This window comes from Phoca vitulina, unplaced genomic scaffold (assembly GCF_004348235.1).
Source record: "Phoca vitulina isolate PV1807 unplaced genomic scaffold, GSC_HSeal_1.0 scaffold6, whole genome shotgun sequence".
Classification (NCBI taxonomy): Eukaryota; Metazoa; Chordata; class Mammalia; order Carnivora; family Phocidae; genus Phoca; species Phoca vitulina.
Window position 1 is genome coordinate 53,130,134 of NW_022589709.1, and position 17,627 is coordinate 53,147,760.

General features: G+C 42.3%; 1 long non-coding RNA gene across 1 annotated transcript in view; it reads right to left on the minus strand.

Annotated features, from left to right (window-relative positions):
• Positions 1-2,604: 2,604 nt before the first annotated feature.
• The window catches only part of LOC116632326, a 190,344-nt gene continuing 175,321 nt past the window's right edge, over positions 2,605-17,627 (minus strand). Inside the window, exons 5-6 of the long non-coding RNA XR_004299395.1 lie at positions 12,334-12,540; positions 2,605-2,685 (exon numbers count right to left, since the gene is read on the minus strand). This is a non-coding gene — a long non-coding RNA (uncharacterized LOC116632326). The remainder of the gene's footprint in view (positions 2,686-12,333; positions 12,541-17,627) is intronic.

Here is a 17,627-nt window from a genome sequence, read left to right on the forward strand (position 1 = left end):
TTGCCTCTGTTTACGGAGGACCCATGATGTACAAAGCACATGCGCGTTTGCTGCCGCCCTGGGAGCACGTACATGAATACAGCCTGCGCTCCCAAGACGGTCTGACCCTCAGCCCGTTGCTGACAGGCTTTCCAGATAGTAACTGCACACGTGGTTTCTTTTTCTTTTTTTTTTTTTTTTAATTTTTTTTTAATTTTTTTTAAAGATTTTATTTATTTATTTGACAGAGAGAGACACAGTGAGAGAGGGAATGTAAGCAGGGGGAGTGGGAGAGGGAGAAGCAGGCTTCCCGCCGAGCAGGGAGCCCGATGTGGGACTCGATCCCAGGACCCCGGGATCATGACCTGAGCCGAAGGCAGACGCTTAACGACTGAGCCACCCAGGCGCCCTGCACACGTGGTTTCTATTCCTTTGCCTCTTTCCCCTCAGGTGGCGGTTTACGTTTGTTTACTCTCTGGCAGAGACTTCCAGCATTCTTCTGTTGGTAACTGAGTGGTAACTGTGCTCAGAAGGAAAACGCCCTTGTCACAAGCACAGAACAAGAGTCTGCAATTTTTCCAAAAAAGACTTCTGTTAACCCAGATCAAGTTATATGCAGTTAGGACCACATACTCATCACTAAGCTGAAATGACTACAGTTTGCAGAAGATAATTGTTTGTGAAGAATGAGGCAGTGTTGCCTCATACAGACTGGCATTAACGGGTGATAAAGTTTCCGATTCAGAGGTGATGTTGGGTTATCTTGAGAACAAAATATTCAAGTCCAAAATACCCCTCTTACCTATATTTTTATAAAATAATTTCATAGATGTATTTCATATTTCTTGCCATTTTAAATCTGGTGACTGAATGCATTTTAACCTCTCCTTGATGACCCAGAGTCATCGTCATGAGCGTGGATAATTTTACCGTGCCTCAGAAAAGCAACCATGTCAGGGCCTCTTGAGTTATGAGCTGTGGTAGAAAATTCCTAGGTAAATGTCTCAGGGTCTTAGATTTATTGAACTCTGACAGTTTTTCTAATTCTTTCCTGGATGTCAGACTTTTACTTGTTACTGTCTTGTATTTGTCTCCAGAAACCTTCCTCCACTCTCATCCTTTTATTCAAGGACTGACTTTGAGTATTCCCAATGCACCAGAGGGTACAGCTCAATCAGAACCAGGGGGTAAGGGCCTGCCTGCGTGGAGCAGGCCTACTAGTGGGAAAGGTGAGTAATAACCAAGGTCACAATTAAACAAGTTAATTCTAATTTGCTTTGGTCTGGGAGACTGAATACTCACACTTGAGAGTTATGCATAAATTAAGGATAAATAGGATTTCAGAAGTTTGCATGATCAGACTCCATTTCTGTTTACTTATGAGTAATTCCCCAGCAATGAGATTGTTGGCTTCACGGCTCTCTGAAAATGTGGAGCTTCTGTATTACCACGGAATACTGAGCATAATACTAGAAATGGCTTGATATCATTCAGGGTAGGTTTCTTATATTCTGCCAAATGTCCCTGTGCCTACAACTTAAAATTGAGGACAATATGGCACCTGAGAGTCTAGAGGTTCCAAATTCACATCTCCAGGCCTGGTTTCCCTTCACCTCCATATTTGCAGATCTAACTGCCAAGTCCCCCTCTCCAGGTGGATGTCTTGTGGCATAGGAACTTTTTTTTTTAAGATTTATTTTTTGAGAGTGCTCACAGCAGGGGGAGGGGCAGAGAGAGAGAGAGAATCCCAAGCTGACTCCCCTGAATATGGAACCTGAGGTGGGGCTCCATCCTACAACCCTGAGATCATGACCTGAGCAGAAATCAAGAGTCAGACTTAACCAACTGAGCCACCAACTGAGCCACCCAGGCGCCCCTGAAGTTTAACTTCTAATTTGACCCCTCACCGTGGCCCCCACCCTATATTCCCTTCCTCTAGTCTTTCCCATCTTGGCAAAGAGTGCCATAATCTTCCCCCAAACAAAGGAATTATTCTCAAGTTTTCTCCTTCTCTCATCTCTCACTCTCTCCAGTCCTATCCCACACCCAATTCATGGACTAAGACTGAGGATTTTTATCTCAAACGCAAATCCCAAATATGAATCAGATCACGATTCCTCCCTGCTTTGTTTGCTCCCGGAGAAAAATCCACGCTCCCAGTGGTGGCTTCAAGGTGCGACAGGATTAGTCTCCAGTTTACAGTTTTCACTGCTTATCTCACTGTGTTGTGAGATTATTTACTGAAGATATCTTCCCCATAAATGCAAGCAGCAACACACCGAGAGTATGCTGGAAAGAGTTCAGACACTGCAAATGTGCGATGGTTCTTCAGCTTCCTGGTCTATAAATTTGCATGAAAAACTATACACAGAACACAACCAGTGACACACCTCTCTTTATGAATGGAACGGAGACCTTACCTTCATTTTATGAAGTGCCTTCCCACTATTCTCACCATCAACCAACTGATCAACAATGGTCAACGCGTGCCTACTGTATGCCGAATATTCTGTACAAAGATTTTAAGACCTGGCCACTGCCTTTTGAAGTTATTAAAATCTTGGTGAAAGATACAGATATCCATAGAAATGTGATCATGCAAAGCAACATAGAATGAATAACTTACCCTTCTGAAGGCAAGGACTCAGAGCATCTGAATTCCTAAGGATCTTTCCCAGTCCATGATCTGCCACTCTGTATTCAGCACTAAATGAATGGTAAAGACCAGTGCATATCAGACTTTAAGGTGAAAAGAATGCCCTTGCTAAATATAAAGTCAGATTTAGTGGGCCTGGTGGGAGCCCTAGAACTTGTATTTCTAACAGGCTCCCAGGTGACGACAATGCTGGTGGGGTGAAGGCCACACTTTCTGTTGTAAGCAGAGAAAACACTGCTACTCAGTGTGGTCACCAAATTCCCAGGCACATCCCCAGACTTACTGAATCTGAATTCATGGGGTTGGGGCTCAAGAATGGTGCTCTAACTCTTCAGGTAATTTGTACATATTCTAAAGATTGAGAAGCACTGACATTAATTACTAGGGGCCGGATGTGTTGAATTTAGAACACATGTCCTTCCCCCAGCAATTAGCCACCAGATCGATACCAGGCTTCGGACTTTTCAGGGATGTCAGTTCAGTACCGAGTGGCCTGGTTCGACTTTACCAACATAAGCAGGTATAAGGCTGGCCAGGACCCCCAACGAGAGATTGACACACCCAACATGTTTGTTCAGCACAGACTGGATCAGACCAGAGAATAGTGGCCAGGAAGGAGCTATGATTTAGCCAGATTGATGGCTATTCTTATTGTAATACTCATGAGGAACAGGGACTTTAATGGGTTTAGCAGATGTGGACATCCTAATGCCAGAGAGGCACTCTGCCTAAAAGGTAATTGTAATCATCCAATACATTTCCCCATCCTCTGGCCTGAGATTGAGTTGTCACAGGCTCCCAGACACTGCTCCAGGCGCCCCAGATGGTCCTGGCTGACATACCCCGAGCATGTCATTATGCACGCATGCAAACCACATGAGGGCAACTAGCTTCTGGAGACTAAATGCAGGGCACTACTCCTTCCCCCAGGGTCCCTAAGACACTGCTGCGAGGAAGAGAGATAAATGGGACCTCAGGTGCTAGGAGGTCTTGGGAAAATGAGGACCCATGGGAAATCCTTAGGGCAAGGGTGCTAGGCAGACACAGAAATTCCTCTAACTATGAGTTTATATGAGAGCAAAATATAGAAGTTCTGGCACTTTCCTTCTCTTTTAATTTCAACAAGCTCTTATTGTTTGATTTAGGAAGTATTATTTTAGACTCAGGGTAGAAGCATTAACTTTTCATTCTAGCAGAGAATTAAAACAATGATTTTTAAAATTTTATTTAGCAATTTAGCAATGATACCATCCAGCTAGTAAAAATAAAACAAAGGTAAACGCTAACTTGAAATCAACACACTCCTTGGATAATTAATTTTCTTTGATCTAACTGATTTCAGAAATTTAAGAAGCCCACTGATCAGGACTCATCACTGACCCTGACTTTGGAAATAGAGGTCCCCACAATCCCGTTCTGTAAGATTCACAATAAGCATGTCTGCACCGGGCTAGAATTATCCTAACTCCTTGGGCTAAAGAGCGGGCTCTATCTACTGTCCCCAAACTCTAAACACACAGGGAAGAGTCAGGCTTGCTATGAATTCCACTGTTGGAACTTCAGTTTGATGCTTTGAATTCCAGTAAGGTTCAAATAGCCCTAGAGGGGGTAACACCTTTAAATGTCCCCCAAAGTGAAGCATTTTGCCAGAAAGAAGTGAGAAATCATTAAGAGCCAGTAGCACCTGGCTCACAAGATGAAATGGTGAAAGGCACCAAGACAGAAGAATCTGAGAAGTCTTGAGACAAAACTAGTTTTTGTTTTGTTTTGTTTTGTTTTGTTTTTATTTCCAGACTGTTGCTTAGGAAGGTGTATGCTTAGGAAATTTACTTAACGCCCCTTAGGAATGAAGTTTCTCCCGCGACTGATCATGATAATACTTACCCTATGTCTTACCCTCCTCTCAAGACCACTGAGAAAACAGAATGAAATGATAGATTTGAAAGTATTCTGAAAAGCTGCAACTTTTAAAAATATGAGCTATTATTTTTCAAGGTAATTTCCTTGTGTTGAGTAAGGTAGATCTGACTTTTCGAGGAAGATCAAGTACCAAATAGTTAATCGGAAGGGAAGGGAATTGATGCTTTTGAAAGGAAGCATGTTGTCTATAAACAGTGTATGCCTTCTTATCTCCTTTGAGATACAACCAAACATAGTAGTTAAACTTCCTGATCGTAATCAAGGAAGCTGCATGGCTCTGCATTTGCACTAGAGAGGTGCTTAAGGTAGAAAACACTTTATGGTGCAATCACAGTAGCCCTAACCAACCCACTGATAGCCCTAGTTATTTTGGTTTGTTTGGACCTTGGCTTTTATGTGATCTTAACTGGCTTCCTTTCCAGGACTTCACTGTGTGTGAAGAGGTTTTGCTTTCAAGTGTTTATTGAATTATTTCTCGTGTCAGAATCAGAGGGAGACAGCGCTGGAAATGATAAATATTAGAAAGAAAAGTCATTGAAAGTGTTAGCCATCAATCCCCAGGAGTTTGTGAAGATGAATTTATTAGACTCCAAACTCCCCCAGTCAGGCCATGGATTATCTGGACAACTGGAGGACTGGGGGTGAACAGTACAAGCAGCATGTCTAACAGAAAGATGTTTCCACCTGGAAGAATGGCTCAGTTCCAGCCTGATTCCTTGTGGATTTGTTAATTGGATTTGTTCTTGCAGTTAAGGCAAATCAGCATATATGCTAGTTAGTGGTTTCAGGCCCTGCACAATTGGAATTCTGCTCAAGGAAAGGTTGGCCGAGAAATAAAAACGCTTTCTCAAGAGGTTTACTCCTATTGGACTGAAAGACAATTTACATGTTAAGCAGAGCCAGAAAGCAAAGTCGAAGTTCTGTATGTCTAAATTTCACTACTTAGGATGGAAGATTCAGATGTAATGTAGTTAAGGCTTCCCATACGTGAGAAAGGCACTGGGTTAGGGAGCTCCTTGGAAAAAGTACATGCATACAAAGTTGTGTGGCCACAAACCCAGCACCTCATGTCCCCCCGAACACTAGGTCGTATAATAACTTCATAGATAAATCACAGTGTCGTCCTCCTTACGAGAAGAAGGTGCTACTGGCATTGCCGTTAGTGAGCGCAGGTGTGCCTAAAAGACCCCTGCAATGAAGAGTTCTTTCTACAGGGGATGGGTGGAGCTTGTTCAATTTACAGATGTAGCCGTTACTGTCCAGGCAGGGCAGTGGGTGCAATTAAAGTGTGTCTGGGGTTGCTGCACTTGGAAGGAGTCCCCTGGCCCTGGAGGGCTGACAGGACTTTGGGAAGATCCAAGAGAAAGAGGATGCATGCAGTGGACAGCTGAGGTCTTGCTAGACATGGGATGATAAGCTCCAAAGGCTAAAGAGCTAAATGCAGTGTGGAATCCCAGATTGGATCCTGGAACAGAAAGAAGGACATTAGTGGATGAAATGGTGAAATGTGAATAAAGCCTGCAGTCCAATAAACAGTCATACACCAATGTTAACATCTTGGTTTTGACGAATGCACCACAGTGATGGAAGATGTTACACCAGGGGAGCCGAGTGAAGAGTTTATGGGAAATCTCTGAGCAATCGTTGCAATTTCTTTATAAATCCCAAATTTTTACTGTACAATTTTAAAAATAAATCTTTTAAAGAAGTTGATGGGGCTAGCATGTAACATAGAGGAATTAAATGAGCCAGGCTGGGACAGTCCCAAACTGGTCAGCCCTTACCCTGTCTAGAGAATGTCCACGTCTCACCGATAGCCAGTTGTTGCCATGTGGAAATGCAAGCTTCCGTTTATAGATTTTCTGAGTTTTCGAGAGAATGCAAAACTGTATATGTGTGTCTGTTATCCTCGTTTTAAAACAATGGCTCAAAAAATGAAAAAACACATTAGGGACAAAGAAAATACAGCTGCTCTGTGAGGACAAGCGGCTCATATGTAGGACTTGTCTTGTGGGCACCAGAGCAGTAAGTGTGCAAAGGGATGATCCCAGAAGCTTCAATAATGTAGATTCCCGGGGCGCCTGGGTGGCTCAGTCATTAAGCGTCTGCCTTCGGCTCGGGTCATGATCCCGGGGTCCTGGGATCGAGCCCTGCATCGGGCTCCTTGCTCGGCGGGAAGCCTGCTTCTCCCTCTTCCACTTCCCCTGCTTATGTTCCCTCTCTCGCTGTGTCTCTCTGTCAAATAAATAAAATCTTAAAATAAATAAATAAATAAATAAATAAATAAATAAATAACGTAGATTCCCAGGTCCCAACATGAGAGGTTCTGATTAGGTAGATTTAAGGTCAAACCTCGGATCCTACAATTTTATTGATGAAATGTATCCCATGTGCTTTTGACACAGGAAGTTCATAAAAACACTGAGAAACATTTCTTTCAGGAATGAGATCCCTTTTCCCTTAGCTTCTTCACAACATTTCATTCAACTTCTTATTCTTTCTCTCATCATCAGTGACATAACTTCAAAGCCAGTATTAAAATACAGGTCCAGAACTGTTCTAATATGATCTAGCCACCAGCTACAAGTAGCCAGTAAGCAATTAAAATGTGGGGCTCTAAGTGGAAAATACACACAGGATTTCAAAGACTTAATACAAATTTTAAAATGTAAAATATCCTATTAAATGCTTATTATTGATAAAATGTTGAAATGGTAATATTTTAGATATAGTGGGTGAAGTAAAATATATTAAAATGAATTTCACCTGCTACTAGGAAACAAAGCTTCATATATAATGAGGCTCACATTTGTAACTCACATTATATTTCTATTGGATGGTGCTGGTCTAGGAAACTAGGGTAAAGAGGGTTGTTTTCCTTTCAGCCTTGATGTCTAGAAAAAGAAGACAAGCTTGGTGTTCATATGTCCATGGTTCTGCCCAAATAACCAGGATTTCATATTTGGGGACAGAGCTCTTAGGCAAACAAACAACGTTCATGTCTTAGCATCCCTCCCTAGAGAAACAACAGTAAGGATCCGGCTAAGATTTGAGGCCCTTGGGTCCTGGCCATCTCTCCCTCTGCCACCAGAGGCATGACTAAAAGCCATTCACATAATTAATCTATCACAGAAGGATGGGACAAGCACACTTCATTACTGGTACTGTTGCCAAGAGATAAAAGAAAAGCTACACATTTTGCTAGGGTTTAAACTGGGCACAGATTAAGACAATGCCCCTGATCTAATCTCAGATTAAGAAATAATTTTTTTCAGGGGTGCCTGGCTGGCTAAGTTGGAAGAGCATCCAACTCTTGATCTCAGGGTCATGAGTTCAAGCCCTACACTGGTTGTAGAGATTATGAAATAATTAATTAATTTTTTAAAAAGAAAAATAATATTTTCAGAAGACACCTTTGAAGAGATTTTTAGAAACTTTACAGGCTGATGTTAGAGTCATTTGCTAAAGAAAAGTTAACAAAACATAGACATAGGAAGGATAAAATTCTTACCATGAAAATGACCAAGTATACTTAGAATATCCCATTAGTTGGGTTGAACAGAGTATCTCAAGTTCTATTTACTATCTCATTCATTCACTAGATACCCAAATGCATTGTGTCAGCACTTTCAATTCTTAATTCTTTAAGAACATCTATGTGCTTTAGGAGAAATTTTATCCATGTGTTTCTGATTCACTTATACTTAACTAATCAAAATGCCATTTTGTAAGAGCCATTTGATGTTCAAAAATACTTTCTTTTTTTTTTTGAAGAGTGTGTGCGAGCAGGGGAGGGGGACAGAGGGAGAAAGAAAATCTTAAGCAGGCTCCACACCCTGCGCAGAGCCCGACGCAGGGCTTGATCTCATGATCCTGAGATCATGACCTGAGCCAAAATCAAGAGTCAGATACTTAACCGACTGAATCACCTAGGCGCCCCCGATGTTCAAAAATACTCTTGATCTCCATTAATAATCCTGTTTTCTTTCAACCTGAGGGTCCTGTGGTGTCTCTACAGAAACCTGGATTCAAGTCCCAAGTCAGAACCCACACAATTCAAGCAGTTTTACAACTTGGCAAGGTAAGTTTTACTGATTCAGTTTTAAAGAAGTGTCCCAGTATCTACACACCTACTTGCTCATTCTTTTGGGGATCATTTTCTTGGTCTCACCTGTCTGGGTTATGTGTATTGATCCTTATTGTTGTTTTTAATGAGCATTTCTATTCAGCAGCTTTTTTCTTTTGGTAATTACTTCTCTCTCCCCTTTCAATCTGTTGTCTGCAGGTCCCCAAACCCCCACTTCTGCTCTCGGTTTCCAAAGCTCTTGCCTTTCTCGGCTCTTCTCTACTCCCCACTTCTCATCAAATTCAGCATTCCCTTCAAGTTAAATTCCCACTTGTAAATGTTTGCCTTTGCCCCAGGGTAACCTAACTTCTGCCTTGTTAAGTTGCCCCAAATTCTGCAATTATCTTTCCGGTTGTTCTTTCTTTTATCCCGCTCCATTCTATTTGTGGGTACTTCAGAGATAGAACATCTACACAAGACCTATCTTTCTGACCAGGAATAAAATACACTTCTAGCAGTCAGCACCCCTGAAGAAAAGGCTATGTGTTATTAGAAATACAGATGAAATTAGAAATGTGCTCAGTGGATCCCAGTGCAGAGGACCATTTGGGACTATTCAAAACCTATTGGCCTGGCAGCACACTCTGAGAGCAGTATTCATAGCTCAGCCTCTTATTTTTGATTTGTTGATGAGAAGGAAAGGAAAAATAATGCACCAATAACAAGTAGTGCTTTGGTGACTTTAAAATATGTGGACATTTCAGCAAATGTCATTTTCATAAAATAAAAATATGTGTAGTCTATATATTCTAAGTCAGAGCAGATGGTTTTAACAGACATCCGACTACAAATTCGTCTTCAGGATTCCCATTTCTTACCAAATTGGTCTCTTCGGTTCTCACCCTCTCTATTCTGACAGCAATTTTCCCAAGATGCTGAGTACTCCCCACCACAGCCTATTTGGGCTTGGATTCCTGTGGGAGGTTCCCCTGTATCCTGTATCAAAAAATACGCCATTTCCATCTCACTCCCTTGGGACCTTCCTTTGGGGGAGATGAGAGCTACCTGAGCCCAAGAATCAGGAAGATCAGGCAGTGAATGAAGATGCCTCAGCCCACTTCTAAAATTATCGATTTACACAAGAAGACACATTAAAATAAGGATCAAAAATTTGTCAAAGGCTAGAGATTAGAAGGGAGAAGGAAGAACACATCAGAGACCTCAGCTAAAGGGAGTTGCCAAACGTGAGCACCAAGTTAAGCTCTAAGCCTTAAAGCAATCAGATGAAAAGGAGAGACGCTGAGTTTTATAGTTTTCAGTGTCTGATCAAAGAAGCTTATGGACTGGTTTTCTCCTGACAATAAATTCTTGGAGCTTTCTGTTGAATTGATTTTTATATAAATGACAATATAGACTAAACGTGGCTTACAGAAGATGTAGAAATGATTTTCTTATAGCCACTTCTTACACTGACCTGCAATAAACACTGAGGGCAGGCTGTTTATTAAATCATAACTCAGTGAAGATATTTCTTTGGGGAGTTTAGCTAATGTGGTCCAGACCCATAACTTTCTAGAGATTTATCTTGACATACAGAGAAAGCTCAGAGGGCCTGGAGGAATGGATGGTTAGTATGATTCAGAGACACTTGCTCTTGAGAACTCATTGTTTTTTGCTGATCCTTCGGCAGAACCTGGAGACTGGTCCCTGTGTTGGAAAGCAAAGCAAGCCATATGCTCTGATGTGCAGGTGTCAATGCTGAAGTATTATCATGAGATAAACATTTCTTCATCTTGAAGGTAGGACTAGCCTGACTTTCCCTGGTTTTAGGCTAAGAATCCCACCTACTCATATAGTTAGGGCCCAATTTACCTTGGTCAAACAATTATTTGTCTAATGATCCCACTGAAGCTTGAAATTTCTCACATAAAATAAGGTTGGGACAAATTTGGCTTGTAAACTTTTAAAGGCAGGTATCTGTTGCAATCATAAAATAACCTACCTAGGGCACATTCAAAGATAGCATTTTAAGCTGTTCTTCCTCTGATAGACTACAAAATGTACTCTCATTTATTTATGTGTCTTTTGCATGGAGACCTCATGAGCACCAGAAATGGTAGAGAAAAAGCCAGTCTGTGTGGTTCACTGGAGAGGCTCAATGACGAGAAATTATAGAAAATAATGTTTTTCCTTTGAAATCATGGCCCAGAAGAAAGGGTCAGCATTAAGGGCAGCTTTGTAGCTATTATTTTAGCCCATAAAGATTCTAATGCCTGGGTAGTACTGATTGGTATGAGCCCGACACAGGGTATTGGTTGCTAGGAACATTGTACAGACTCCACTTCTTGGGCATGGATGTGTTGGGTGAGCTGATCACAGCCCATCAGCAGCCTGCACCCCAGGAGCCAGACTCTGACAATGGCAACCGTCACCAAGGTTCAGAAGAGAGGTGGCACCATAACGTCAGCGCCCCACTGTGGAATCGTAAAGCCGGTTACTTGTCTCCCCAGCCCAGGCGAAGTACCAAGTAAGTTGCCGGGGCCTAGCATAAGCAAGTGAAGATTCGGGGAGTAAATAAATGGATGAACGCCAATGAGCATAAAGGCAACAGAGAAACTCTGGGGCTGGAGCCAGTGATTCCAGCTTGATAACCATGCTGACAGGAGGTAGGCTTGACCCCATGACTACAGCCGACTGGGAGAGACAAAATGAAAATGGACTCTGAATTCCCAGCAGTTGAAGACTTTGGGACCCTCGTGATAAAAAAAGGAGAAGGCGAGAGGACCACATGAGTTAGCAGAACCTGTGCACAGCTCAGGTTAGGCAGAGGTGGTCCTGGCTGGAGGACTGGAAGAAGTCAGTGGCACTTTCCCACTCTGCCTTCTCTTCCCAGCAAGACTCCCCAGGGTGCCCTCCTTGTCTTATTTGGAGCATTTCCCTCCTTCCACTCTCATCTATAGATGAAGTGAGCAAAGGGAGGCAAGTGAGACAATTTCCCAGGCTAGTGGCTCTCTCAGAGCTTTAAGAAAATACCATCCCAGAGATTCAAATTTAATTGGTTCAGGGAGGCCACAGTCACTGGCAGTCTTTAAAAGCCCCCCTAGGTTATTTCAAAGTGCAGCTGGGGTTAAGAGCCAACATCCTGGTCAAACGTGAAACCCTCCCTCTCCTGGGGCATGTACATGCTCCTTCATGTGAATAATGTGGGTGCACACGAGCTGTCTCCTTTCCCTCCTTTGAGAAATCTGAAGGCTTACACTCTCCGTTGCACTGTTCACTTCCAAATATTACACAAGATTGCTTATCCAGAATGACTGAGGTCTGACTTCCTTGCCACTAAGGATTTACATAGCATAGCTTCAAAAGAACACGAGTTTACAATGATGTTTCCATGTAATATTTTTACACAGTTGTAAATTATGCTTTAAACTTTTTAGTTTTGGGCAAATAATAAATGCCCAAAACGAAAAATAAATTTTCAAAAAGCCAAAATGTGAAAACCCCCAAGTTATCAGTGAGACTGCTGTGGCCTCTCCATTCAGCCATGACCCTAGCGAGCCGGTGCATGGGTCACACCTTCTTCCTGCACCATGCTGGATCCCTCAATTATTTCAAAGGCTTGAGTATTTTTAAAAATGGTTTAACATTTTAAGAATCTTTTAGAATTCTGTGGTTTGTGAGACTTTGGGGGCTTCTGACTCTCAGAACTTACCTTGTTTTTTAAGGCAAATTAAGGAAGTAGGGAGAAGGCTGTTTCTCCTGAGCCGTGATGAGAAGGGGACACTGATCAAGATACTTCCAGATTATTTTTGTGGGATTATATTCCTTCTGCCTTTATTTTCCCAAAGGAAACAGTCCTCCATCTTCTAGTCCATTAAAGACCTCCCACGAGTGATTGTGTCACCCTTGATGATCTTCCCTAAATGTGTTAAATAGAGGAATGTCAGTGGTAGGATTTCTCAATTAACATTTCCAAGCAATATAACTAAATTCTAAAAAATATATCCAGAACAAGCTATGTGTGCCCACATTAGAAATTTGAACCAAACTATCCAGGAAGTTCTAGATGGGTTCATTCAAAAGATACAAGATAGAGAAAACATCCATGTCCTTCGTTAGCTAAAGCACGTAGTTGCATTCCTTGATGTGATATTTTTGAATGTGCAAGGTTTTAGCTCGGAGAATGCAACCTTTCCCAAGTATATTCAGTCAGAGCTGGTAACCCACAGCTGGCCTCTAGGCCCTGCCTGGCTTGCAGTCTCTGCCATCCTTCTCAGCTCCCCACCTGCAGGAACAGCACAGTGACAAGACAGAATGAATGAGCTAATGCCCCAGCTAGAACATTCAGTTGTATCATACCAGTTGGTGGGAGAACATTACTCTTAGAGACCAAATTATAGTAAATGTAATTCTTCTCTGCTCCCCTTTATAAGAGTGTGGCAGAGACTGCCTAGCTGGCCACTAGACCTCCTTCTCCTTCCTCCTGGGCACACAGGTAGATATGCTAAGTTAATGTGTCTGTGGGATCTGTTCCTGACCAGTGAATTTTAGGCAGACATGGTAAGTGCCCCTTCCAGGCCTCGCTTGTTATAACCGTCCCATGTGTGATTCTCGATGCTTTTTTCTCTCATTGGTAAGTCTATCAGCACCATTTTTATAATAGCATTTCCTCACTTCATGTCTCTGTAACCCATTTTGGTAATTCCCACAATATTTCAAACTTTTTTATTACCATTACTATGATATTTGTTACAGTGATCTGTGATCTGTGATGTTACTATTGTAATTGTATTGAGGTAACGCGAGTCACATCGATAAAAGATGGTGAACTTAATAAATGTGTGTGTTCTGAGTGTTCCACCAACTGGCCATTTCCCCATCTCTCTCCCTCTCCTTAGGCCTCCGTATTCCCTGAGACACAACAATATTGAAATAGGCCAGTTGATAACCCTACAATGGCCTCTAAGTGTTCAAGTGAAAGGAAGAGTCACACGTCTCTCACATTAAATCAAAAGCTAGAAATGATTAGACTTAATGAGAAAGGCATGTCAAAAGCCAAGACAGGCTGAAAGCTAGGCCTCCGGCATCAAACAGCCAAGCTATGAACGCAAAGGAAGAGCTCTTGAAGGAAGTGAAAAGTGCTCCTCCAGTGAACACAGAAATAATAAAGTAAAACAGCCTTACTGCTGATAAGGAGAAAGTTTTAGTGGTTTGGATAGAAGATCAAACCAGCCACAACATTCCCTTAATCCGAAGCCTAATCCAGAGCAAGGGCCTCACTTTCTTCAATTCTGTGAAGGCTGAGAGAGGCGAGGAAGCTGCAGAAGAGAAGTCTGAAGCTAGCAGAGGGTGGTTCATGAGGTTTAAGGAAAGACACCATCTCCATAACATACAAGTGCAAGGTAAAGCAGCAAGTGCTGATGTAGAAACTGCAGAAGTTATCCAGAAGATCTAGCTCAGATAATCCATGAGCGTGGGTACACTAAACAACAAATTTTTCAGATTTTCAATTTTCAACAGCTTTCTATTGGAAGATGTCATCTAGGACTTTCATAGCTAAAGAGGAGAAGTCAATGCCTGGCTTCAAAGATTCTAAGGACAGGCTGACTCTCCCGTTAGGGGCTAATGCAGCTGGTGACTTTAAGTTGAAGCCAATGGTCATTTACCATGCTGAAAATCCTGGGGCCCTTAAGAATTATGCTAAATTTACTCTGCCTATGCTTTACAAATGGAACAACAAAGCCTGGATGACAGTACATCTGTTTATAACATGGTTTACTGAAATTTTAAACCCACTGTTGAGACCTACTACTCAGACAAAAAGATTCCTTTCAAAATATTCCTGCTTGTTCACAATGCACCTGGTCACCCAAGAGTTCTCATGGAGATGTACAACGAGATGAATGTTGTTTTCATGACTACTAACACCACATTCATTCTGTAGCCCATGGATCAAGGAGTAACTTAAACTGGTAAGTCTTATTTTTTAAGAACTACATTTCATAAGGCCACAGCTGCCATAGATAGTGATTCTTCTAATGGATCTGGGCAAAGTCAATGACAATCTTCTGGAAAGGATTCACCATTCTAGGTGCCATTCAGAACATTTGTGATTAATGGGAAGAGGTCAAAAGAGCAACATGCACAGGAGTTGGGAAGAAGTTGATTCCAGCCCTCATGGAGGACTTTCAAGGGTTCAAGACTTCAGTGGAGGAAGTAACTGCAGATGTGGTAGAAACGTCAAGAGAACTAGAATTTGAAGTGGAGTCTGAAGATGGGACTGAATTGCTGCAATTTCATGGTCAAATTTGAATGGGTAAGGACTTGTTTCTTTTGGACAAGCAAAGAAAGTGGTTTTTTGAGATGGAAACTATTCTTGCCGATGGTGCTGTGAAGATGTTGAAATGACAACAGAGGATTTAGAATATCACATAAATTTAGTTGATAAAGCAAGGGCAGAATTTGAGAGGATTGACTCCAATTTTTAAAGAATTTCTACTTTGGGTAAAATGCTATCAAACAGCATCACATACTACAGAGAAACCATTCATGAAAGGAAGGGTCCATTGATGTAGGAAACTTATTTGTCTTATTTAAGAAATTGCCACAGTCACCCCAGCCTTCAGCAACCACGACTCTAATTAGTCAGCAGCCACCAACAGAGAGGCCAGACCCTCCACCAGCAAAAAAATCACAGGTTGCTGAAAGTTCAGATGATGGTTAGCATTTTTTAGCAATAAAGTATTTTTTAAGTATATACATTGTTTTTTTAGCCATAATGCTATTGCACACTTAACAGACTACAGTAGAGTGTAAACATAACTTTTATATGCACTGGGTAACCAAAAAATTCATTTGACTCACTTTATTGCGATATTTGCTTTATTACAGTGGTCTGGAACCAAATCCACAGTATCTCCAAGGTACGCTTGTATATATATAATACCAGCCTACCAATGCCAACTCCCACCTTTTTCTCTTCCCCGTAGGTAAGTAGACAAATCTGAGAGGAACATTTTTATAGGACCAATCTTGAATCTGCTTTAGTTGGCAGTTTAAAAATAAATCATATGCAAACTTGGGGGCTTTGTACTATTTTGTGGGTGTACCTCAAAACCCACTGAAATTTACCAAGGTATTGTGACATTAAGACTGAGAACACTGCCTATATAAAGTAGGTAGCTGTGTCTATGAAAAGACTGGGATGTGAGAAAAAACTGACAGGATGGATTTTACAGCCAGATATGTATCTTTTGTACAAAAAAAGAAATGATAAGTAAAAAAAATAATTTAGAGGCTTCTTCTAGGAATGTCAGCAATATGGTTGTGGTGGTTGTAATGGAGATCTCTAGCTAAATACTCTTGGTTTTGGAGGCTCTCCCAGGTATGGAATGGCACCAACCATGGTCGTCAGTTACTTTAGTAACCCACAGCAGACCATACCTCCTGGAATTGATGCCTTTGGGTCACCCCCTCCCTTGATTCTGGGCTGCCCTGTAACCACTTTAACCAGAAGTGAAACTGTGCCAGTGGCCTCACTGGTTTTTAAAAGGCCTGGAAGTTTCTATTTTTGCTTCTTGAATATCCTCAACTGCCAAATAAGAAGTCTGGCTACACTGCTGAAGGAGCCATGTGGGGAGATTCAGGGTAGAGGACATGGAGAAGGAAAAGACCTGGACTACACGAAGAGAGACATTGAGTCCAAGAGTCCCAGTCTCCAGCCAAGTCCAGACCCCAGCCTCCCTGCCAGCTGAATGCAGCCACATGATGACCACCTGCAAGCCCAGGTTGTTTTAAGCCACTACATTTTGGGGCAGTTTGTACCTAGCAGTAAGTGACCAAAGCACCATCACCTCCCCAAACACATCTACAGGCTTAAGCTGGAACCCAGCCCTACCACAGCCTGTGCCCAACTGTCATGGCTGCCAAAACAGCCCTCACTGGCCTCTGCTACCACCGCCAAGGGAGTCAGTGCCCTCTGGACTCCTTCAACCATCCCATCGGGATGACCCCCTAACTCCATATCCCTGAAATCCCCCCTCTTCCAGGTCCCTTCTCCTGACTCGGTCAGGCCAACTGGAAGCATTTCTGACAGGAGCACCCCTGCCCTTCCTCCTCATCCGGTCTCCCAAAAGGAATTCATGCCATCTCATCTTTGGAATCCCATCAGAAAAGCTAGTCCAGTGTGTGCTGTGCGTGCAAGTATAGGGGGACTCTTAACTGCAAATGGATCAAGTCTTATTCTAGAACTGTGGCCAGAAAAATGAGTTCCTGGCACGTCCAATTGGAATCTGGAACAGATTTTCCCATAAAAAGCAATATTATAGGTGATTTTAGGTTCTGCGGTACTATTAGAACTATAGTTCAGCTACATTGCTGGTTAAGTAGATATTTAGGAGCTGCTCTGGGAACATAATTACCTTTTATAACATTGTCCTAATGAGAAACAAGATCCAAATAACTGCCTTAAGAATGAACCTTTGGAAGCAACCCGTCTGTAAGTTGAAAACTCTCATTCTATATTGAGCACCATTTATAGAGTAGATGCTGGGGGGATGGGGGGGTTAGGAGGAAAAAATAATATTGTGGCCTCTTCCCCAAAAGTTGCAGTTTCTTTGGGAGGCCTAACAGTGAGAAACAACATCCAGCAAAGTGGCCTATAAGCAATTCCAAACTTGAGTGAGACTGACCAGTCAGTGATTCTATTCTCAAGGCTGCTAAAGCAAGCCCAGAAGTTATCTTGCCTGTTGTTATTTACATCAGCTTCCAGACCCCTGTTTCGAGAGGGCTTGTGGACACCTGCTGTTCACAACTGCCAATGAGCTGTTCCCTGTTAGCAGGGAAGGAGAGGGCAGCACGTGTATACGGGTGCTTAGGAGGCACCTGCATTCAGCTGGCTATTTAGTAATGACAATAGGAGGGCTCTGGAGCTCGGGAATTCATTATAGGAGGGCAACAGCCTGGTGGCTGGACAGAAACCCAGAGGGTCCTTACCACTGGCCTCAT